This window comes from Bufo bufo, chromosome 1 (assembly GCF_905171765.1).
Source record: "Bufo bufo chromosome 1, aBufBuf1.1, whole genome shotgun sequence".
Lineage (NCBI taxonomy): Eukaryota > Metazoa > Chordata > Amphibia > Anura > Bufonidae > Bufo > Bufo bufo.
In genome coordinates this window covers 524,967,873-524,992,346 of record NC_053389.1, presented here as the reverse complement: position 1 = coordinate 524,992,346, position 24,474 = coordinate 524,967,873, and the positions used below count along the sequence as shown (strand labels likewise).

The following is a 24,474-nucleotide window of genomic DNA, read 5'->3' as shown; positions in this document are numbered from 1 at the left end:
CCAGAGGTCTTGTATGACCTTATGGGGGACTAAAAGTGTAAAATAAAAAAAATAAAAGGTTGAAAATAAAAAAATAAAAAAAGGTTTCACATGTAAAAAAAAAAAAAGTCCCCAAGTAAGGAATGAAAAAAAATAAATTAAAAATAGAAAAAATTAAAAAAAAGTATACATATTAGGTATTGCCGCGTCCGTAAAAACCAGCTCTATAAAAATATCACATGACCTAACCCCTCGGATGAACACCGTAAAAAAAAAAAAAAAACTGTCAAAACAAGCAATTTTTGTCACCTTGCATCACAAAAAGTGCAACACCAAGTGATCAAAAACGCGTATGTCCCACAAAATAGTACCAATAAAACCGTCACCTCATCCCGCAAAAAATGAGCCCCTACATAAGAAAAACTATAGCTCTCAGAACATGGACACATTAAAACATAATTTTTTTGTTTCAAAAATGCTATTATTGTGTAAAACTTTAATAAATGAGAAAAAGTATACATATTAGGTATCGCCACGTCCATAACGATCTGCTCTATAAAAATGTCACTTGACTGAACCCCTCAGGTGAACGCTGTAAAAATAAATAAATAGAAACTGTGCTAAAACAACCAATTTTTTGGTCACCTTGCCCCATAAAGTGTAATAATGAATGATCAAAAAATCATATGTACCCAAAAATAGTACTAATAAAACTGGCACCTTATCCCCTAGTTTCCAAAATGGGGTCACTTCTTGGGAGTTTCTACTGTAAGGGTGCATCAGGGGGCTTCAAATGGGACATGGCATCTAAAAACCATGTGGAGTTCCTTTTCTTCTGCGCCCTGCCGTGTGCCCATACAGCAGTTTATGACCACATGTGGGGTGTTTCTGTAAACCGCAGAATCTGGGTAATAAATATTGAGTTTTGTTTGGCTGTTAACCATCGATGTGTTAAAGAAAAAAATTGATTAAAATGGAAAATCTGCCAAAAAAGTTAAATTAAAAAATTTGATCTCCATTTTCCTTTAATTCTTGTGGAACGCCTAAAGGGTTAACAAAGTTTGTAAAATCGGTTTTGAATACCTTGAGGGGTGTAGTTTCTACAATGGGGTCATTTATGGGGGTATCCACTATGTAGGCCCCACAAAGTGACTTCAGACCTGAACTGGTCCTTATAAAGTGGGTTTTGGCAATTTTCTTATAAATTTGAAGAATTGCTTCTAAACTTCTAAGCCTTCTAACGTCCTAAAAAAATAAAATGACATTTCCAAAATGATGCCAACATAAAGTAGACATATGGGGAATGTTAAATAATAAATATTTTATGAGGTATCACTTTCTGTTTTAAAAGCAGAGAAATTGAAATTTAGAAAATTGCGAATTTTTCAAATTTTTGGGTAAATTTGGGATTTTTTCATAAATAAAGGTGAAATATTTTGACTCAAATTTATGATTATCATGAAGTACAATGTGTCACGAGAAAACAATCTCTGAATGACTTGGATAAATAAAGGCGTTCCAAAGTTATTACCACATAAAGTGAGATATGTCAGTTTTGCAAAATTTGGCCTGGTCAGGAAGGGGGCAAATGGCCCAGATGGGAAGTGGTTAAAGGGAATCTGTCACCAAGTTCTCATGTTTTGGACAGCTTATATATACAGTTCTTACACACACACACACATACACACAACAGCACCTTTGTGGTTTTTGCCCCTTCTAGTAAGGCACAGTGGCCTCCATAATTGTTAAATGGAATAATATGCAACAACCAGGACTCTTCCTAAAGCTGGCTGCTCACCAAAATAATTAGTCAGGGGGAAAGGGTCTTGGTGAGAAAGGTGGCCAGGATCCCCATGTTCACTGTGGCTGAGCTCCAGAGATCCTGTGTGCAGATGGGAGAAACTTCCAGAAGGTCAACCATCATTGCAGCATTCCACCAATCTGGATTTTATGGCAGAGTGGCCAGAAAGAAACATCTCCTCAGTAGTGGTAATCGAGCACCAAAGTGCTTGGGTGCTCTGGCCGAACACATCGGGATGGAAGTAAATGGGAGAACCCAAGAATTAAAGCAGGCACCCCCTGCTCTGAAGACCTGACCCTGTAAAACATATGCGAGGGCCTGCAGTTGAGATGACCCTGTAAAACATTATATGCGAGGTCCTATACTTGAGCTGACCCTGTAAAACATTATATGCGAGGGCCAACAGTTGAGCTGACCCTGTAAAACATTATATGCGACGGCCTGCAGTTGAGCTGACCCTGTAAAACATTATATGCGAGGGCCTGCAGTTGAGCTGACCCTGTAAAACATTATATGCGAGGGCCTGCAGTTGAGCTGACCCTGTAAAACATTATATGTGAGGGCCTGCAGTTGAGCTGAAATTATATGCGAGGGCATTATATGCGACTAATAAGCATTGATATGATGGAGGGGGAGGATGAGAAAAGGAAGATTTAACCATATACTCTTTTTTGTGGTGGAAGGGGTGCATAGGAATATGGTGTATTCAGTACATTAAACAACGCATTTAAAGTGCCTTTGTTCATCCGCTTTCCTTTGGTGGAGTCAAGAAGTCTGGGGCAATCCAGGCCTTGTTCATTTTTATAAGAGTCAACCTGTCAGCATTTTCAGTTGACAGGCGGATACACTTATCTGTTATAATGCCACCAGCAGCACTAAATACCCGCTCAGACAAAACGCTGGTGGAAGGGCAGGCCCGCACCCCCAAGGCGTAGAGCGCCAGTTCGTGCTACGTGTCAAGCTTGGACACCCAGTAGTTGCAAGGCACTGAAGGATCACTGAGGACGCTAACATGGTCTGCTATGTACTCCTTCATCATCTTCTAAAACTTTTCCCTCCTTGTGACACTAGGCCATGCATCAAGGTGAGGGTGCTGGCAGGGTGTCATGAAACTGTCCCAGGCCTTGGAGAGTGTTGCCCTGCCTCTGTTGGAACTGCTGTGTGTGCCCCTTGTCTCCAGTCCTCTGTTGGCCCAGGAAGTACGGACTCTGCCGCCAGCATTGTCAGATGGAAATTTTTGGAGCAATTTTTCAACAAGGACCTTCTGGTATTGCACCGTTTTGCTCGTCCTCTCCACCTGAGGAATGAGAGATGAGAAGTTCTCTTTGTAGCGGGTGTCGAGAAGGGTGAACACCCAGTAATCCGTGTTGTCTAAAATGCGTATAACGCAGCCTAACATGAAGTCATCCATGTGTGCCAGAGTACCAACAGGCAAGACTTCGCTGTCGTCATCCTCTTCCTCCCCTTCTGCCCACCAACACTGAACAGATGGAATTAAACTTCCATTGGTACTACCCTCTGTAGCGGAGGCAACTGTCTCCTGCTCCGCCTCCTCCTCTTCATCGTCCAATTCGCGCTGAGAAGACGGACGGAGGGTGGTCTGGCTATCGCCCTGTGTAATCTCTTCTTCCCCCATTTCCACCTCTTCCACATGCAAAGTGTCACCCTTAATTGTGAGCAGCGAGCGTTTGAGTAGACACAAAAGTGGGATGGTGAAGCTGATAATAGCGTTATGGCCACTCACCATCTGTGTTGATTCCTCAAAGTTTCTTAAAACCTCACAGAGGTCAGACATCCATGCCCACTCCTCGCTTCTGATTAGCGGAAGCTGACTGGAACGGCGACGACCATGTTGCAGCTGGTATTCCACTAGTGCCCTCTGCTGCTCACAAAGCCTGGCCAACACGTGGAACGTGGAGTTCCAGCGCATGCTCATGTCGCACAACTGCTGGTAAGCTGGCAATTTCAAGCGCTGCTGACGCTGTCGATGACTTATGGAAATGTGCGCACACGTGGCGCACCTTCACCAGTAGCTCAGGCAAATTGGGGTAGGTTTTGAGAAACAACTAAGTTTAAGACGTGGGCTAGGCATGAGATGTGTGTGAGCTTGCCGAGCTCTAAAGCTGCCACCAAGTTACGGCCATTATCACACACAACCATGCTCAGTCTGGTCTCTTATCCCCTGCTTCAGCTCTGCGGTGGTGTGCTGTTTGTCCCCTAAGAATATCGACTTCAGCACGGCCTGTTGACTCTTCCACACTGCAGTGCTACACTGCTTCCGGCTGATGGCTGACTGGTGCTGCATGCGGATAATTCGGAGGTGGAAGCGGAGGAGGAGAAGTGGGAGTTGGAGCCACTAACCCTGATGGAATTAAGGCCCACAATCCTTGGCGTTGGTAGCACCTGTACCATCCCAGGGTACGACTCGCTCCCGGCCTCCACGATGTTCACCAAGTGTGCCGTCAGGGAAATGTAGCGACCCTGGACAAATGCACTTGTCAATGTGTCCGTGGTTAAGTGGACCTTCCCAGTAACCACGTGTGATGTTTCGGGACACATGTTGGTGTAATGCGGGCACGGCACACCTCGAAAAATAGTGGCGGCTGGGGTCAGAGTACCGCGGGACAGCCGCCGACATCAGGCTGCGGAAGGCCTCAGTATCCACAAGCCTAAAGAGCAACATTTCCATGGTCATTCATTTTGAAAGGTGCACATTTAGTGCTGTGGGTGGGTGGCTGGGTATTTGCGCTTGTGTTCAAATGCCTGGGGTAATGAGATTTTGACGCTGCGCTGGGACAGGGAAGTGGATGTGGTCGCTGATGGTGCTTGCGAAGGTGCAGGGAAGGAGGCATCCTCGCCTGCACCTTTAACAGGCGATTGGCTAGCACGTACCATAGGGGAAGAGAAGGCTGTGGTGTGACTCGCAGACACAGATTGTGGACCCAGGCGTTCGTCCCACTTATCACGATGCTTGGATGCCAGCCTGTTGCCTCTTCCAGCCTGTTGCGGTGCTGCAGAACCTTCCCCCTCTGTACTGCGGTCCTCCTTCGGCATTCCACCTTCCCAGGTTGGGCCAGGGCCCTCATTGTCCACCACCTCCTCTTCCACTTCCTCACTCTGATCATCCTTTTGATTTGATTTGTTGACCTAACCACAACCTTAGTGATTGACAACTATATCTCATCCTCTTCCTCAACCTTTTGAGACAGTAATTGCGGTTGACTCTTTGGCAACTGTGTCTCATCATCATCCACCTTATCTAACACTAATTGCCGTTCCCCACCATCATGTTCTTGTGACTGTAGATGCTCAAGAGGTTGGGAATCAGGGCAAAAGATCTCATGTCCCTCTTCAAGCGTGCTTGGTGAGAGGGCCAAATCAAGGAATGGTGTCGTCGCAAAATCTACGACACAACTTCTTCTTTTGTGTGGCTCCAAATCAGTTAGAATTATAAGTATGAGCTCATACAGCTTTCTCAAATGAGACCAATGCAGGCTGGTATCATGGAAAATATCGTATCTTTATTACAGTTACACACACTTATATAGGCAACATGAGGTAGACAAAAGGGTGGTCCTACATGCAAGTTTATTGGCTCTGTGACAAAAAGGGAGTAGTTTACTAACTTTATTCCTGAGTTGATTGGCACATTTGAAAAATAGCAACTTAACTCCTCCTTTCTTTCACTAATTGATCTTAGAACAAAGAGAATGTACATGAGGCTCCTAATTGAGTTTTTACCATCTAGTGGAGTCAAATGTGTACTACAGGAGAAGTTAAAATCTTGACTCTCACAAATCCCTCCTTTTTGCGGTAAATAGATACAAGATGAATAAGCAATGTGAGGTACTCTCCCAACGCCCTAAACGGCGAAGAGCTGGACTTTCCTTATTGCTTCACCAGGTCCCCCCAACTCCCTTTCGGGTTTGCCTTCATCTGGTTCTATTTATTCCGCAACCATCAACAAGATTTCATTTGTTTTAGGACGGAATCGCGTTCCTCAAAGAGGTTCTCCAAATAATCTTTAGGTCTGTCAGTTTCACAATGTATGTACATGGTTGTTGCAGGTGTGGTTGAATTGAACATTTTAAAAACAATTTTCCTAAAACAAGGAATCACACAACACCCTATTAATGCCACTACCACAAGTACTACCACCAGTGTCATTAACATATTGGCTAACACATTAGACCAGTTCCCAAACCACTGTTCTAGCCATGAAGTAATGGGGTTGTTGATTCCAGAGTTTTCCTCTAGTTCATTCGATAAAGAAGTCAGTCCATTCAAAGCCTTTGTGATGCTTCCGTCAGGGGCAGTGTTGTTCGGAATGAAGGTGCAGCAGGAACTTCCGATCATCTTGCAGACGCCTCCTTTTTCCGCTAGGATCATGTCGAGGGCCAGTCGATTCTGTAACGCCATCACCGATGAAGAGCTCAGTTCCGATATTCCTTTTACTGCATCTCGGGTATAATTTACGAATCTCTGTTGATTATAATACAAATAGTTAATCCATCCTACATTTTTATTTACGCCAATTATTGGAAGTATTGATTCGAAACCACCAGCTATCTGGTTTCTAGCCTTGAATTCATCAGGAACTCCTCTAGGGACTCCTATAGCATCTATGTATACATGAGAATCAAAAGCTGTAGGGAGTGACCTCCTTTGCCGTGACCGGACATTGGCTTGCGTACTGACTTGCTCCCACTCAAGAGTCGAAAATAGAACAAATGGCATCAGCACCTTAATCAAGGTACATTGGCCAATCCATTCCATTCGTATCCTGGGTCGGAGCTTCAGGTCTCCACACAACCACCAGATATCCGCATGTTGATAACCTTGGTGGACAAACCATTTGTCAGGGTAAGCATCAGAGTCACTACTTGTCTCATTTAGATAGATGTTATAGGAACAATATCCTGGAGGGAAAACACCAATGTCTTTGCCTGTACCGTTACGATTGAAACAGGTATAATTTCCAGGGTATGGCGTAATACCGAAACCCATATGATCTTTATCATGAACAATAGGATAGAGTAATTCTAATGTCCTGCAGCGGGAGGTGTCATTACTGGGAATGGTTTCAGTGTACATCTTAAGGATGCACTTGAAACCCTCAGGATCGGTAACCTCAGTCAAAGGGAAAGGTACCGTACCCAAATGAGGTCGAGCTGCAGCACATGCTATGCAGTTGGATCGCTTCTGGGAAAGAACCGTATAGCGGATCCATTCTAGCCATACATTTGTGTCTGAAAACCCTGTCTCTAAGGCCATTTTGTCAATCATGGGTGAAGCTGTAGGAGATGTAATTGTATTCTGATTCCCTTGTATTAATAATGTTCTAAATATGGAATTTTGGATTTGATCTGACTGTGCATTTTCCCCTGTACAATATAAAATGAACAGTAAGACATGAAAAGATATTACGGCCCTTGCAGTCATTCCAGCACTTGAGGTTCTGGTACTTTTTTGCAGTGTGATGCGTGGACCCAATTAGGCTTTCCTTCCAACTTGACAGCAGTGGCGGTGGTTAACAGTACTTGATGTGGACCCTCAAATCGTGGTTCTAGAACTTTCCGCACGTGTCGTTTCACCACTACCCAATCTCCTGGTTGTAGAGAATGAGTTGCCTCTATGCTGTCTGGATCTGGAAGAGAAGCAAAAACTTGGGAATACACATTAGACAGTCTGTTAGTAAGACAGATAACGTACTTTGAAAGACTATTATGCTGCATCTGGAGTTGTTGTGGAAAATAGAGTCCTAATCTAGGGGCATTCCCAAAGAGTACTTCATATGGACTCAGGCCTGTCTTCCGGTTAGGTGTATACCGGATGGAGAAGAGTGCCAAGGGTAGACACTCTGTCCATGGCTTTTTCAGTTCAGCCATGGCCTTCTGTATTTTTGATTTAATTGTGCCGTTGAGTCGCTCTACTCTACCGCTGCTTTGTGGGTGATACGCAGTATGGAAGGCTTGTTCAATACCCAGGGCTCCCATAATTTCACGCATGACCTCCCCTGTAAAGTGAGAACCTCGGTCACTCTCAATTGTCTCTGGGACCCCATACCGGCAAACTATCTCATTCAGAAGTTTCTTGGCTGTGTTTTGTGCAGTGGCTTTGGCCACAGGATAGGCCTCTGGCCACCCTGAAAACAGATCTACACATACCAAGACGTATTCTAGGGTCCCCACTTTGGGTAGTTGGATGTAATCTATTTGCAGTCTTTGGAAGGGGAAATCGGGCCTGGGAGTGTGCCTCAAAGGTGTTTTTACCGTCCTTCCTATGTTGTGATGTGCACAAATCATACAAGCCTGAGTGAATTTGGCTGCAGTTACACTGAATCCTGGTGCATACCAGTGACTATTAACAAGAGCAGTCATGGCAGTTTTGGACAGGTGAGTATTCCCATGAGTGGCCTGGGCTATGACTGGGAACAAAGCACGGGGCAAACACAGCTTTCCTCTAAGTTGCCATGTTCCTTTTGGGGTCATCACAGCTCCTTTCTCTAGCCATACTGCCTTTTCCTCTTTGGTTGCTTGAGACTGTAAGGTTTTAAATGTTTCATAGTTGACTGGCAGGGAAATTTGCTCCTGTACTACTGCTATCCCTACAGGATCATCTCTGGGTTTCTGTGCAGCAGCTTTTGCTGCCAGATCAGCTCGATGATTTCCCCGAGCTTCAAGAGTTTTTCCTGACGAATGGCCTTTAATTTTCATAATGGCCACCCTCGTTGGCAACAGCAGAGCGTCCATTAGGGCTTTCACCCCTTTGCCATTTTTAATTGGCTTGCCATTTGCTGTAAGGAAGTCTCTAGCCTTCCAAATTGGACCATAATCATGGGTGATCCCAAAAGCATACCTGGAATCTGTATAGATGTTTGCAGTTTTTCCCTCCGCATACCTGCAGGCCTCTTCCAAAGCCTTAAGTTCAGCTTCCTGTGCAGACATGTGAGAGGGCAGTGATTCCACTTTGATTGTATCGTGCTGAGTGACAACTGCATACCCAGTATAAAACTTCCCTTGGACACCATACCGCGATCCATCCACAAAGAGCTCTAAATCTGGGTTTTCTAAGGGAGTATCTACCACGTGATCAAACCCTGCTGTCTCTTGGGACATTAATTGGAGACAGTCGTGTTTATCTTCCAGGTCAGGAAGATATTCGGCTAGATGACTCATACTACTACTCCCTCCCCCCTCCAGAGGCAGCAGAGTAGCTGGATTCAAAGTTGTGCACCTTTTGATGGTGACATTTGGTGGCATAAGTAGTGCACATTCTAGTCTAAGGTGTCTGGCAGTGGACAGGTGTTTAGGCTGTACTTGTGTGAGAATGGCTGAGATGTCATGAGGGACAAAAACAGTGATTGGATAATTGAGCACAATCTCAGAGCTTTTGTCAAGCATGAGTTGTACAGCCACTACCGCACGGACACAAGATGGCGCTCCTCTAGCCACTGGATCGAGTCTGGCAGAGTAATACGCCACTGGACGCTGTTGGCCAGCCCTAGCTTGTGTGAGAACAGCTGAAGCATGGCCAAGACATTCAGTGCAATAAAGTCTGAAATCTTTATTGTAGTCCGGTAGACCCAATGCTGGTGTGGAACTGATGACTAGTTTTAATGTATGAAAGTTCTCCACGGCCTTATCTGTCAATGAAAAACGAAGAGAGGTGAGACAATCATACAAGGGTTGCAAAAGAGCAGAGGCATTTCTGATCCAAGGCCTACAGTATGAGACTAGACCCAAATAAATTCTCAGAGCCCCCACTGTAGTCGGCAGAGGAATTTGTTGGACTGCAGTTATACGGTCTGGGGTGAGATGTCTAATCCCGGCAGATATACAGTGCCCTAGAAAGGTGACAGTGGTACAACAGAATTGAAGCTTCTTGCGGGAAACTTTACAGCCATTTGCAGCCAGGAAGGTGAGAAGAGACAACGAAGTTTGTTTACACACCTCCTCTCCCGGGCAGCAAAGAAGTAAGTCATCTATATATTGGAGTAAGACAACTCCTTCAGATGGAATGGGCCAATCCGCTAAAACCTGGGCTAAGGCAGTACTGTACATACTGGGGGAATTATGGGCACCTTGTGCTAAGACCGTCCAGGTGTATTGCTTCCTGTCATGTGTGAAAGCAAAAAGATATCTGCAATCTGGATGTAACGGAACTGAGAAAAATGCATTTGCAAGATCCACCACAGTGAAATGGGTGGCGCTGTGGGGAATCTGTGCCAACAATGTATGTGGGTTTGGTACCACAGGGGTATTAAAAATTGTAGCCTCATTAACAGCCCTAAGATCATGTACCATTCTATACTGCACTGGCTGACCTTTTTCCCCTCTTTTCTTAATGGGGTACAAGGGAGTGTTACATGGAGAGGTGGTTTCAATTAGTACCCCATTACTGACAAAATCATGTACTATTTTGGTGATGGCATCCGTTTGTTGTATACTGAGGGGATATTGTGCCTTCCGAGGTAAAGGAGCATCAGGTTTACGTTCTATCATCATTGGAGGGACAGATAAACGGCCAACATCTGTAGGTCCGGAGGCCCACAGATGTGCAGGTAATTGTTGCAGCAGAAGGGACACGCCCTCTTCAGAGAGTGTAGACACGTACATGTGGAATGGATTATAATCACAGGCTGCTAGGAGACATATATCCTCTTCTCCTAGTTTGCCTTGTAACTTCACAGTACAATCAGGAAGATATGTTATCTGCGCATATATTCTCTGCAACACATCTGCTCCTAGCAAATTAACAGGGGCCGTGTCACTGACTAAGAGGCGGCTTAGCATTTGTTGGTTTGGGGCAAATGCAATTTGTATTGGCTTTGTGAGAGGAGTAGGAACCTCATTACCATCTACTCCTACACATGGAATACTATCCTTAGACATGAGGGATCTTTTTACATGTTTGCTGCGAATAACAGTTTTGGCTGCTCCAGTGTCAATCAAAAAGGGGATGGGCTCCCCCCCATTGATTGCCAAGGAGACAACTGGGGCAGGCCCTAAGGTTTGAATTTTTAGTAGGGGCACAGCATTTGACTCTGGATTGCCAACTCCCTATGGGCGTCGCATTTGATGGGGCTGAGCTCTCTCCTCCTCTTCCTCCTCCCATGGATTAGGAGTCTGGCAATCCCGCATAAAGTGCCCCACCTTGCCACAGTTAAAACATCTTAAGATATACCTTGGTTTCCTTCCCCCTTTTTGAGGAAAGTGCTGGTATGCGGCCACACCTGCCTTCGGTCTTTTGTTGAATTCAGACTCTACCCCCTTTGCTACTTGTAACAAAATGGAGGGCTGTATAGTTCTCCATTCAGGCCTAGCTGATACCAGACCCTTGCGAATGCTTTCCCGAAGACCATCCACAAAAGCAGCACTCAAAATTCTCTCATGCATGTCTGAGGTGTACTCAAAGCCCAAATCCACCCATCTTTGCTGGAGTCTAGTGTAAAATTTCTCCACACTTTCCGTTTTATCCTGATGCATATCCGACAATGTAACAGACTGATCACCTAATCGCTTTCTCCCCCATTCCGTGAGTCTTACTATGTATTGCTCACCGGACAACAAAGTAGTATCATCTCCCTCATAACATCCCACTGCAGAGGCTATAATCTGAGAAAAGGAGTCACCAGCTTTACACTGGACTAAATCTTCTAAATCCCTCCAGCAACATGAGAAAGCTTTCCGTATCTTCGCTAACTCTCTACAGAACGGCATGGGTAAGTCCTCTGGATTGGGGATTCTACTCATCATGGCCAGCATCTCACTAGGGGACCAAGGGCGATACACAGGCTCATCAGGGATGTCATTTGGACCTCTGAGAGGAGCAGCTCCAGGGTTTAGGTACCTGGGCGTACGATAGAATAGATTAGGTCGAGGTGGATTTGGCGTAGATGATATAACAGGGGATACTGGGTGCATCAGATTTCGCATATCCAAAAATGATGCTGGATACCCTATACTTTCCTGTGATAGAAATCCACTCAAGTCTAAAGTCGGACTTAAAATGGGTGCATTCCTAGATTGAGTAGACTGGTCTGGAATATTTCTAGTAGGCATCATAGGGGCAATTACTGCAGGTACATTTTTAACTGATGGGACATACAATTGGGAAGGGTTATTGGCAGACATCACTGGATATAATCCAGTGTTGGGAATTGTGTCCTGTCTTTGAAATCCACAGACAACACATATGCTATTTGTCTCAGCATTCCTGTGATTGCACACACACATCCATCCCCCATAAGGAGGCGGTTGCTGCTCTATGGTAAGAGTTTTAGGGGGTTGGGAAAACCTAGAGGGAGCAGAAGGCACAGTGGGTGGTGCTGATAAGCACATTCCAGCACCTGGTGTAGAGGAGGAACTAACACAAGAAGCAATAGCATTGTTTGTTGGACCACAAGACCCAGGATTACTTACAACAGAGGTGGCGGGGGAAGGGATGCCGCATGGCAAACTGTTCTGTTCTTTGTTACTTACCACACCCAAATCCTCCATCTTACTATACCAATATTGACCATTCTTCTCAATTTCTTTCAATTTTCCATCAGTCACATCTGCAGACAACTTCCACCATAACTCTGCTTGCACCAGCCTATTATTATCTCTCAGCCACCCTTTCTTTTCTTGTAATATATTTTTCCATAAGCTTTCATTTAATCTTCCAGTTTCATGCATACCAATTGCCTGCATGAACGATTTTAACTTAGTTACTGAAACTTTTCCTTCTCTTTCTCTCATCAACTGAGCCGCTGTTAACCTTTTTTCACTCTGTCCTGCTACATTCGAATTTCCCATTATTGTAGTTGCACGAAGATCAAACAATTGCTATTTATCAAACCCGCAAACTTAAGCGTAGTTGCACAAAGATCAAACGGAATCCGATTACTATAAGTAATCGCCACCGAACCCACAAACTTAAGCGCAGTTGCACAAAGATCAAATGATATAATAGTATTGAACCCACAATCTCTCAAAGTGAAGACCCCTCGTCAATTCACCGGGATACAAAATCTTAATAACTTCCAATTGCCTATGAGACAATTAGTATTAACCCTTTTCCCAAGGTTCTCGTCAGAACCTTGACTGGGAATTAAATCTACGTCACAGGATATCCGGCTCAGCTGTGTAACAACTTCAGTTTAGTTTCAGCATGTTCCACCACACAAAGAAGGAATATTTCAACAGGTTCTTTTTAACGGACAGATCAGCTATAATTTGAACCCTTATATCGCAATAACACCAATTCAACTCTTGAGAAAACACTTGGGCAAAAAACTCAGAGGAGGTTGTAAGAATAAAAGCTTCTTACCTTACTGCAGTTTATGCCTCGTCTGATGGTTTTACGCAAGTCCTCTCCTGGCGTTTGAATCGGAAGTTATGCAAGCCGTCGGTCACTGTTCGGGCGCCAATTTTGTCGTCGCAAAATCTACGACACAACTTCTTCTTTTGTGTGGCTCCAAATCAGTTAGAATTATAAGTATGAGCTCATACAGCTTTCTCAAATGAGACCAATGCAGGCTGGTATCATGGAAAATATCGTATCTTTATTACAGTTACACACACTTATATAGGCAACATGAGGTAGACAAAAGGGTGGTCCTACATGCAAGTTTATTGGCTCTGTGACAAAAAGGGAGTAGTTTACTAACTTTATTCCTGAGTTGATTGGCACATTTGAAAAATAGCAACTTAACTCCTCCTTTCTTTCACTAATTGATCTTAGAACAAAGAGAATGTACATGAGGCTCCTAATTGAGTTTTTACCATCTAGTGGAGTCAAATGTGTACTACAGGAGAAGTTAAAATCTTGACTCTCACAATGGCGATGAAAAGAGCTCCTCGGAATTTCCGAGTGTGGGATCACTTGTTTGGTCAAACTCTCAACGGTGGGTTGAATGAGGATCAGGGAGAGGATTTTGTTGACCAGACTCTTGGCTACTGAGACTGGACTTGGTGGAAGACAGGGTGGTGCTTAACCGACTGGAAGCATTATCTGCTGCAATCCAACTGACAACCTGGTCGCACTGGTCTGACTTCGAGAGTGGTGTCCTGCGCCGCCCTGCAAACTGGGACATAAAGCTAGATATCATGGATGATTGTTTTTCTTGTGCTCTGGCAGCAGGCACAGTTTCAACACGCCCAGGGCCACGGCCTCTGCGTGAATCATCAGCATCACGGCCACTTCCCTGTCCCTTACTGCTCGCCTTGCGCATATTAAATGTTATATGCACGCTTGACACACAAGATGTGGCACGGATGTCACAGTTCACAGTAGGCACAGTATATTGTAAAAGTATGGAAAAAGGAAATTAGATTTTAGTTATATTTGTCCAATCTCTGGCCCTGACACAGAAGGTATTGGTCAGATGTCTCTAGTCACTGCAGACACCCTCTATATGAAAAGTATTGAAAATGCTGGAAAAAAAATTGTACTGTAGCTATAAGATACTGCCAGCCTGCCACCCTGCCACCACACACAATAGTCTTTAAAAGGACTTTTGGGACTTTGAAACGTTTTTCTACTGAATTGATTGCGATCAGACTCCCTACACTCTCTGTCCCTTCCGAAGCGCAGCACTCCCTGACTACAAATATGCCGAACATGCGTCATCGGGTGCTTTATAGCACCCGATTACGTGTTCCGGCCAGCCAATCCCCAAATTAAAGTTTGAAAACCCTGTGGCATTGTATCCAAGAAGACTGGATGCTGTAATTGCTACCAAGGCTGCTTCAACGAAGTCCTGAGTAAAGAGTCCGCATACTTATGTCAATGCAAGATTTTTGTTTTTCCTTTGTCATTATGGGGTGTTAAGTGCAGAACGAACGGGAAATATTGAAACATAACAAAATGGAAAAACAATTTGAAAAGGTCTTAAGACTTTCCAAGTGCATTGTGTGTGTGTGTGTATGTATGTGTGTGTGTGTATATATATATATATATATATATATATATATATATATATAAAATCATTCAGAGTTGTTGTTTTTTTTGTTTTGTTTTTTGTCATGTCACATGGGCAAATTGCAGTGCTATATACTATTAAGAGATTACTGCTCCTCTCTATAGTATATGTGTATTGCATACACTGAATAGTGTTTTTACCATTGCAATACCAGAATAGAATTAGAGAAAAAAGAGAGACTAGTACACGTGTGTTAAAGGATTTCTACCACCAGAAATACTGTTATGTAGCTGACTGACATTAGCGATGCACACTACATAACAGTATGTTTTTTATATTTCTCCCTGCAGCCGTTCTGATAAAATAAGCACTTTTATAATATGCTAATGAGCCTTTTAGATGCTATGTGGGCGGAAAATCAGCACCTAGAGGCTCCGTCTACTCACCCTTTATCCTGCCCAGGTCCCCTGTTCTGCCCGCCCCACTCCTCTTGATTGATGTCATGGTTCGCAGCATCGCTCACGAAATACCGCGCCTGCTCTGTTTAGGTGCAGTGAGTGAAGGCCGCCCTCCTGATGCCGGCTTCCTCACTGTGACGTAGTCTGCGCAGGCGCAGTGAGGAATCCGGCACCAGGAGCGCATCATTCACTCACTGCGCCTGCACCGAAAACAGAAGTGAAACTGCGCAGGCGTGGGATTTCGTGAGCGATGCTGCGAACAATGACATCAATCAAGAGGAGCGGGGGGCGGGCAGAACAAGGGACCTGGGCGGGATAAAGGGTGAGTAGACGGAGCCTCTGGGTGCTGATTTTACGCCCACATAGCTCCTACAGGCTCATTAGCATATTATAAAAGTGCTTATTTTATCAGAAAGGCTGCAGGGAGAAATGTAAAAAACATACTGTTATGTAGTGTGCATCGCTAATGTCAGTCAGCTACATAACAGTATTTCTGGTGGTAGAAACCCTTTAACAATATATATGCATTGTCTAGGGGTACTCTTTTTCATTATGGAGAGCCCATGGTACACCAAGTACGTGTGTGCAGTTTTGTAGACCAGTCAATGCCCCTAATATGCCAAGTAGCTGAGTACGTGTGCGCAGTATTGTAGTCCAGGTGATGCACCTTGTACGCCAAGTTCATGTGTACAGTATTGTAGGCCAGGCGATACTCCTCTGGGAAAGATATTCAAATTGGCTTTCATAAACCTGTCTGATGCCAGATGTTAGACATGATAATTTGCATATATTTTACCCAGAAATCCAGAGGAGCATTGCCTGGCCTACCTTAGTCATCACGTATATCAACTGGTCTCCATAATCGAAATAGTACCCATCCAGAAGTTCCCCCTAAGGCCTTGCAACTAGAAAAGCTGTTCTTGTCTGCTTTTTTCTGATTAAAGGCTTTTGTCCTTAGCCCCTTAGCATTATAACGTACACGTATGTCATAATGTGTGAGGTGATGTATGGAGGGGGCCTCTGCAACGAGCCCGCTCCATACGCGGCAGATATCAGCTGTATCTTACAGCTGACACCTGCCCACACTAACACAGTGATTGTGCCGCCCCTGTCATTTAACCCCTCAGGTGCTGTGAGTGAAGGCAAAGGGATGCGGCCTACTAATCACGGGGCTCTGATCAGTTGCCATGGCATCCTGGATGCTGCTGAAGTGACTCAGGCCTGTCATGCCAATCTCCATACTGAGCTATGCATGAGGCATAGTTTAAAAATCATATTCACCCTAATAGATATCTATTAGGGTGAATAGGAGAGAGGATCATAAGATCCCATGGTACTAGCACCCTATGGGGGCTAATAGTAAAAAAATATATAATATATTTCAATATAAAGTTTAAATCACCCCAATTTTACATATAAAAAATATATAAATAATAAAAAATAAACCTATTAGGTATCATCGCATCCGAAAAATGTCTGAACTATTAAAATATAAAAAAAGATTCCTGTATGGTGAACGCCGTAATGAAAAAAAAAAAAAAAAAAGTCGTTCATTCCACAAAAATGGTTCCATTAAAAGATATGGTTCGTTAAGTAAAGAACAAACCCTTATAAAGCTCTGTATACCGAAAAAAAAAATATTATGGCTTTCAGAATATGGCAATGCAAAGAAAATTTAGATTTTTTTTTTTCAAAGGTTTTTATTTTTAATAGTAAAACAATAGCTATAGACGTTTGGTATCACCGCATTCATATTGAGCCGCAGAATTAGGACATCAGGTTATTTTTAGTGCACAGTGAACGCTGTAATGTCAAAAAACCCAAAACCATGGCAGATTTTTTTATTTTGCTATGCAAAGAATTTTTTTTCCCATTTTCCAATACAAGACATGGTAAATTAAATGGTGGCATTAAAAAAAAAATTGTGTCCTGCAATAAATAAGCCCTCATATAGCTATGTGAATGGAAAAATAAAAAAGTTATGGTTATTGGAATGTGAGGAGGAAAAATCCAAAATGCAAAAATGAAAATAAGCCTTGTATTTAAGGGTTTAAAGAACTACTTGCAGCATACAAGGCTGACTTAACTATTTCTCCTGCTTTGCCACATAAGCACATAAGTATGTTTAAAAGGCAGGAAGGCATCTCTGACAATTTGCTGTGTGAAAATAATTACAGTACATCCCACAAAACTTAAATATCTCTCAATGAAACATGTAAGCTAGTTCACTTTGTAGATAAACAAGAGAACCAGAATGCCTCAAGAGAAAGTTGTATTAATAATTGGTTGTCTTGCCCTGTGGGGTTCTCTTTGGGGTGCTCTTTATCATTAGGGAGACCAAAAATATGCATGTGTGTTGTATTTCTGGCGACACTACTCTTGGTTTCTAGGAAGAGTATATCGCAAATCACATATCTGAATTCTTCTTGCATTAGATAGGATATCCCCTCTTTTCTGTTTTTGTTGGGCAAGCTAATTTGCAGATGTGGATTTCTAGGAAAGATATTCTTCCAAAACAGAAAAAAATGCTAATCTTTTCTCATGCCAGCCGAATTAATATACGTGATTTGCATATACTTTTCCTAAAAACCAATAGTAGTGTTGTCTGGCATACAATACTCATGCTTTTTTTTTTGCCTCCGTAATGATAGAGTACCCCATAAAACAAGTAAACTAAGTAAGACAAGCCTCTGTTCAGACATTCTGGTCTTTGTCCTTCTCGAAAGAGAACTAGCTTCTTGGCCTTTTGGCTAAGATCAAGTGTAGTATCTGTTCTTATCCATCTAGGAAGTTGAGTAGAGGAGACAACCATACAGTTGTGCCTAGAGTGTATGCCTTTAGCCATTAGTGCCATATTTTAGGTGACCAAGGGCTGCCAGATCAAGGCCATGGGCTGAGATGTGCTTGAAAGCCTGAAGTGCCTCAGTGGTGACCCTGGGATGTCTGAACTCGCTGTGGGTAGGAGCCCACTGAGTGACAGCACATTTGCTTGCACTTCACTTTCACACACTTTGAGAGCACTCTCCTCTCTTTAGCTTAGTTTTGACTGGCGTTAAATGAGGAATTTTGCCACACATTCCCTTTTTTATTATTTTTTATTTTTTATGTTCATGTTTGCCACTAGGACTTTTCAGGGTTTTGGTGCACTGACTGGCTACCCTCTGAGGTCCAGTGGGGGTGTGTGTGGCCATCAGGTTCCTCACCCCCCTGCAAACACATTGTTCTCTCCCTCCGGGAAGAGACCAGACCTCGACAGAGGCTCTGTACCAACACCTAGGGTGGCAGCTAGGTGGTAGCTGGCGCATCGACCAGTGTATCCTCAGCTGTGGGACCTAGTGCACCTTTTTTGTGTGGCGTGCTGCACGATTTTGATGCTTGGGTATAGAAAGTCATGTTCCTCAGGCTTAAAAAGAAAAAAAAAAAGATGCATGTTTCATTGACAAAGGTGTAAGCTTTGAAGGATGGTAATAATTCTCTTGCTCACTTTCAGTGGAAGGTTACTAAGGAGGTGTCTTTGTCTGAAGTTGAACCAAAATAGTGAAATAAAGTTGCTGAATGTGTTGTCAGTCTTTGCTATACTGATGATGGTATCCTCAGGTGAATAGGAAGTAGCTGTCCCATTGAAGTGAAACAGCAGAGAGCTATAATTATACATACTTGCTGCTGCACAGTAAGTAGGTCAACAATAAGGAGAACACAACAGCATTTACACAGTGGATTGGCAGAAACACTTTTCTGCCTTTTAAACAGCCTTATGTGGCAAATCTAGAAAAATATCTAAACCAGCCTCACATCTGCAATTAGTTCTTTTCGGACAAAACCCCTTAATCATAGAAAAGCAAATGAGAACATTTCTAGTTGTAAGGCCTTAGTGAGAACTTTGGTAGGGTACTATTTCTGTTATGGAGACCAGTTGATATATGTGTTGTAGGCTAGACACTGTTTCTCTGGATTTCTGGATAAAATATATGCAAATTATCATGTTTAACATCTGCCAGTATCCGATAGTTAGGAAAGCTAATTTAAATATTTTTCCCAGAAACCCAGAGGTTCATCACCTGGTCTAAAATACTGCGCACATGTACTCAGCATACCAGGTGAATTACTTGGCCTACAATACTGTGCACATGTACTTAGTAGGCATAGTAGGGTCATCGTCTGGCCTACAATACTCCATACGTGGCATACCATGGGGCTCTCCATAATGTGAAAGAGTACCACTTAGACAACGCATATATATTCTTGAGACGCACAGATTTGTGTATTAGTGTCTATCTGTCTCACACGCAAAAAAATTCAGGTTTGACTAAATCCAAACTTTATGAGAAGACCGGTAGAACCAGTTCGCTCATCTTTAGGCCTCATGCACACGACCCTTGTTGTGTTCCGTTCCGCAAAATGGGGTTCCGTTGTTCCGTGATCCGTTTCCTTTTTTGTTTCCGTGTGTCTTCCTTTATTTTTGGAGGACCACCAGACATAAAGGAATGTAAAAAAAAGTTTTTTAGCGGTCCCATTGACTTGAATAGGCCCGCGAACCGTTTTCCACGGAAATAATAGGACAGGTTATATTTTTTTGATGGACTGGAACCACGGACGCGGATGGCAAACGGCTGCATAGAAATGAATGGGTCCGCCCCTGAAACGGACAGAATGGACAATGCGCCGCACAGACAGAAGAAGGAGCGACCGGCGGCCACGGCATACGTGAGTATAATGCTGCTCACTAACATACCATGGCAGCCAGGACTTCAGTAGCGTGACTCCTGGCTGCCATGGTAACCGATCGGAGCCCCAGCATTACACTGCTGGGACTCCCATCGGAACTGCCCACTGCCACCAATGCAGAGACTGAAGAACATTCCCGGCACCCGACCTCTGACAGGACGCTGTGATCCGCGCGATTAACCCCTCAACTGAGGGGTTAATTGCGGCGGATCGCAGCGTGCAGTCATAGGGGCCGGGATATGGCCGGCACATTCATTGGTGGCGCAGTGGCCACAGTCCTTCCCCTCCTCCTCCTACTCTGTTCTCATTGGCGGTCGGCCAGGAGAACATGGTGCGCGCCGAGAGCGCGATCATATCGCGGTCCGGCGATATGCACAAAATCAATATCGTGGCACAGATTTATATCGCTTATATCGCCCACCCCTACCATGAATGTTGATTGTAGGTGAACCCTTTTGATAAATCATTAAGACAAAAACATCCAAAATGTATTTGCAATTTTCAGATTAATTTGTTCCCCCCACAGATTGAATGAATCAATATCAGAGGTATATTGTTTGTTTTAATTTGTGATTGTATATAACAAGAGATACTAAATTAATATTAAAACTAGAGAGTTGATACATGGTTGGGATAGTAATGTGCCTCCTGTTAATATAATGAGTCAACTATCTGTGGGGTCATGTCACTTCCATACACACATACTCCTGTCCTTATGCTGAAATGTTTTAAAGGAGTACTGCAACCTGCCCTGTCATTAGCCTATGCATTTCTGCACTTATACATTAATAAAGTGCATCATCAGGGGTATTAGAAAGATTCATGAGACTCTGTAGATGCCATCTCAGCTTGTGAGCAACTGAGGCATGGATGTAGTCAGGTCCGTGCACAAACTTAGCTTTAAATAGCACTAAACCCACTCCCCTAGGTGACGTCAGCCCAGACAGGTACCAGTGGGAATAGGAGGAACTAGAAGGATCCTTCTCACAAAGTCCACGTCACAATCAGCTGATCGGGAGTAGGGTACAGGTAGGGAATATGTCGTGCAGTTTCAAAGAGGACCAGAAGACGAGAAAGGAGTGACACGTAGTCCTGTTCATTGGACAAAAATGAGAAGTGTATGCCTATCAGAGGTGTTAAGGTAAATAGATATCGTCAATATTGATGTCCCTCATATATACTTATTGACATTTGTATAAATAAATCACTTTAGAGGTATGAAAATTGATGAAATATTTCATCTGAAATGTGTCATTGATCATCTGACTGGTGAAAGATTTTCCAGCCCAGATGAAACAACACGATCCACATCTATATGTTCCACTAACCCCCTATGAGAGTAATGTATATACAGTAACTCTGCTTTTGAGGATTGAATTCATGATGACTCAGTCTGTCCCCTAAATTATGAGATCTCCTATATGTAACCAATGGCTAGTCCCCAACCAGGTCCCCAATGTTGGGGTTTGCTTTTAAGATTCTCCAGTATTCCGTAAGAAACAGTCTGACCTCAGCATGGGTTGTGTCAAGGTACCTATGATGCCTAGCTTACAGTCTCATTGGGGTTTCCTCTTTAGTGTTAATGATTCTTCCCTATTCTTCTAAAGAGCATGTTGGTATGCCTGTCATTCAGATCATTCCGTTTAAAAAAAAAAAAAAAAAAATTCAATAAATGACTTGCTAGTTCCTTGCCACATGTTGAAAATGTTGCCAATATATCCGAGCAACATCAATATTGACGATGTTCCCTTAACACCTCTGATCAGCATGCACTTTTCATTTTTGTCCGATGAATGGGACTATGTGTCACTCCTTGCTCTGCCTTATGATCGCCCTTGAAACTGGAGACATGTTCTTCACACTATCCCCTCCTCCCGGTCAGCTAATTATGATGGGGTGGGTTTAGTGTTATATAAAGGCTGAGTTTGAGCTTTGCCTTAACCACTTGCCATCTGGGCCATTTGCCCCCTTCCTGACCAGGCCTAATTTTGCAAAACTGACATATCTCACTTTATGTGGTAATAACTTTGGAACGCCTTTACTTATCCAAGTCATTCAGAGATTGTTTTCTCGTGACACATTGTACTTCACGATAGTCATTAATTTGAGTCAATATATTTCACCTTTATTTATGAAAAAATCTGAAATTTACCTAAAATTTAGAAAAATTCACAATTTTTTACATTTTAATTTCTCTGCTTTTAAAACAGAAAGTGATACCTCATAAAATATTTATAACTTAACATTCCCCATATGTCTACTTCATGTTGGCATCATTTTGGAAATGTCATTTTATTTTTTTAGGACGTTAGAAGGCTTAGAAGTTTAGAAGCAATTCTTCAAATTTTTAAGAAAATTGCCAAAACCCACTTTTTAAGGACCAGTTCAGGTCTGAAGTCACTTTGTGGGGCCTACATAGTGGATACCCCCATAAATGACCCCATTGTAGAAACTACACCCCTCAAGTTACTTAAAACCGATTTTACAAACTTTGTTAACCCTTTAGGCGTTCCACAAGAATTAAAGGAAAATGGAGATCAAATTTTTAAATTTCACTTTTTTGGCAGATTTTCCATTTTAATCCAATTTCTTCTTTAAAACATCGATGGTTAACAGCCAAACAAAACTCAATATTTATTACCCAGATTCTGCGGTTTACAGAAACACCCCAGATGTGGTCATAAACTGCTGTATGGGCACACGGTAGGGCGCAAAAGAAAAGGAACTCCACATGGTTTTTAGATGCCATGTCCCATTTGAAGTCCCCCTGATGCACCCTTACAGTAGAAACTCCCAAAAAGTGATCCCATTTTGGGGATAAGGTGCCAGTTTTATTGGTACTATTTTTGGGTACATATGATTTTTTGATCATTAATTATAACACTTTATGGGGCAAGGTGACCAAAACATTGGTTGTTTTAGCACAGTTTATATTTTTTTTTTTACAGCGTTCACCTGAGGGGTTCAGTCAAGTGACATTTTTATAGAGCAGATTGTTACGGACGTGGCGATACCTAATATGTATACTTTTTCTTATTTATTAAAGTTTTACACAATAATAGCATTTTTGAAACAAAAAAATTGTTTTAATGTGTCCATGTTCTGAGAGCTAGTTTGTTTTTTTTTGAGAGATTTTCTTATGTAGAGGCTCAATTTTTGCGGGATAAGGTGACTGTTTTATTGGTACCATTTTGTGGGACATACCCCTTTTTGATCACTTGGTGTTGCACTTTTTGTGATGTAAGGTGACAAAAATTGCTTGTTTTGACAGTTTTTTTATAAATTTTTTTACGGTTTTCACCCGAGGGGTTAGGTCATGTGATATTTTTATAGAGCTGGTTTTTACGGACACGGCAATACCTAATATGTATACTTTCTTTTATTTATTTCACTTTAACACAATAATAGCATTTTTGAAACCAAAAAAACTATGTTTTAGTGTCTCCATGTTCTAAGAGCTATAGTTTTTTTTATTTTTTGAGAGATTTTCTTATGTAGGGGCTCATTTTTGGCGGGATGAGGACGGTTTTATTGGTACCATTTTGTGGGACATACGCCTTTTTGATCACTTTTTGTGGTGTAAGGTGACAAAAATTGCTTTTTTTGACAGTTATTTTTATTTTATTTTTATGGTGTTTATTGGACTGGGTCGATTATGTGATGTATTTATAGAGCCGACCGTCACAGACGCGGCAATACCAATGATGTCTATTTTATTTTATTTTTTCTATCTTTAAATTTTTTTTTTTTATTCCTTACTTGGGGAATTTTTTTTTTTTTTTAACATTTTTATTTTTTATTTTACACTTTGCGTCCCTCATAAGGTCATACAAGACCTCTGGGGGACATTTAACTTCACTTTTCTTTTTTTTTCTCAATGTTGATTTCTCCTGTAACTGGGGCTGACATAGTAGCCCCAGTTACAGGAGAAATGCACCCCCCAGAGAGGCTGTGCAGCACAATACAGCGCTGTACAGCCTCAGTGCAGGGCGGATCGAGGTCTCTGAAAGACCTCACAGCTCCTGCACTCACCCGGCTCAGGCAGTCACATGTCCTGGAGATCATGCTGATTGGTCTCCAGGTGAAAACAGCTACTGGGGGATCGTGCTGGAGTGTAAATGTTCCGATCTCCCTCTCCTGCCAGTGCTAATGAGAGGGAGACGGTACAAGCCTTTCTGAGCGCTGTAACTGGAAATTACAGTGCTCACAACACATGTTCTGGAGATCATGCTGATTTGTCTCCAGTGAAAAGAGCTACTGGGGGATCGCTGGTGGGGTGTGAATGTACCGATCTCCCTCTCCGGCCAGCGCTACAGAGAGAGAGACGGTACAAGCATTTCAGAGCGCTGTAACTGGAAATTACAGCGCTCACATGCCCCGGAGACCATGCTGATCGGTCTCCAGGGCTTACAGTTTAGCATTGCGATTGCGATGCCTAGTTTAAATACCGATCTCCCTCTCTGACTGGCAGTAATGAGAGGGAGATGGTACACGCATTTGTGATTGCTCTGACTGCTTGTCAGAGCGATCAAAAGAACGGAGACCAGCAAAAAAGGTCTCAGGGTAAAGCTCCATGTTCTTGGCTGTCAGGAGGCAGCTGA

At 42.9% G+C, this 24,474-nt stretch overlaps 1 protein-coding gene and 1 pseudogene across 6 annotated transcripts in view; both read left to right on the top strand.

Annotated features, from left to right (window-relative positions):
- The window catches only part of CADPS2 (calcium dependent secretion activator 2), a 786,809-nt gene that overhangs the window by 338,267 nt on the left and 424,068 nt on the right, over positions 1-24,474 (top strand). The gene's annotated exons all lie outside the window — the stretch shown is intronic.
- Positions 17,879-17,994, top strand: LOC120987342 (annotated as a pseudogene).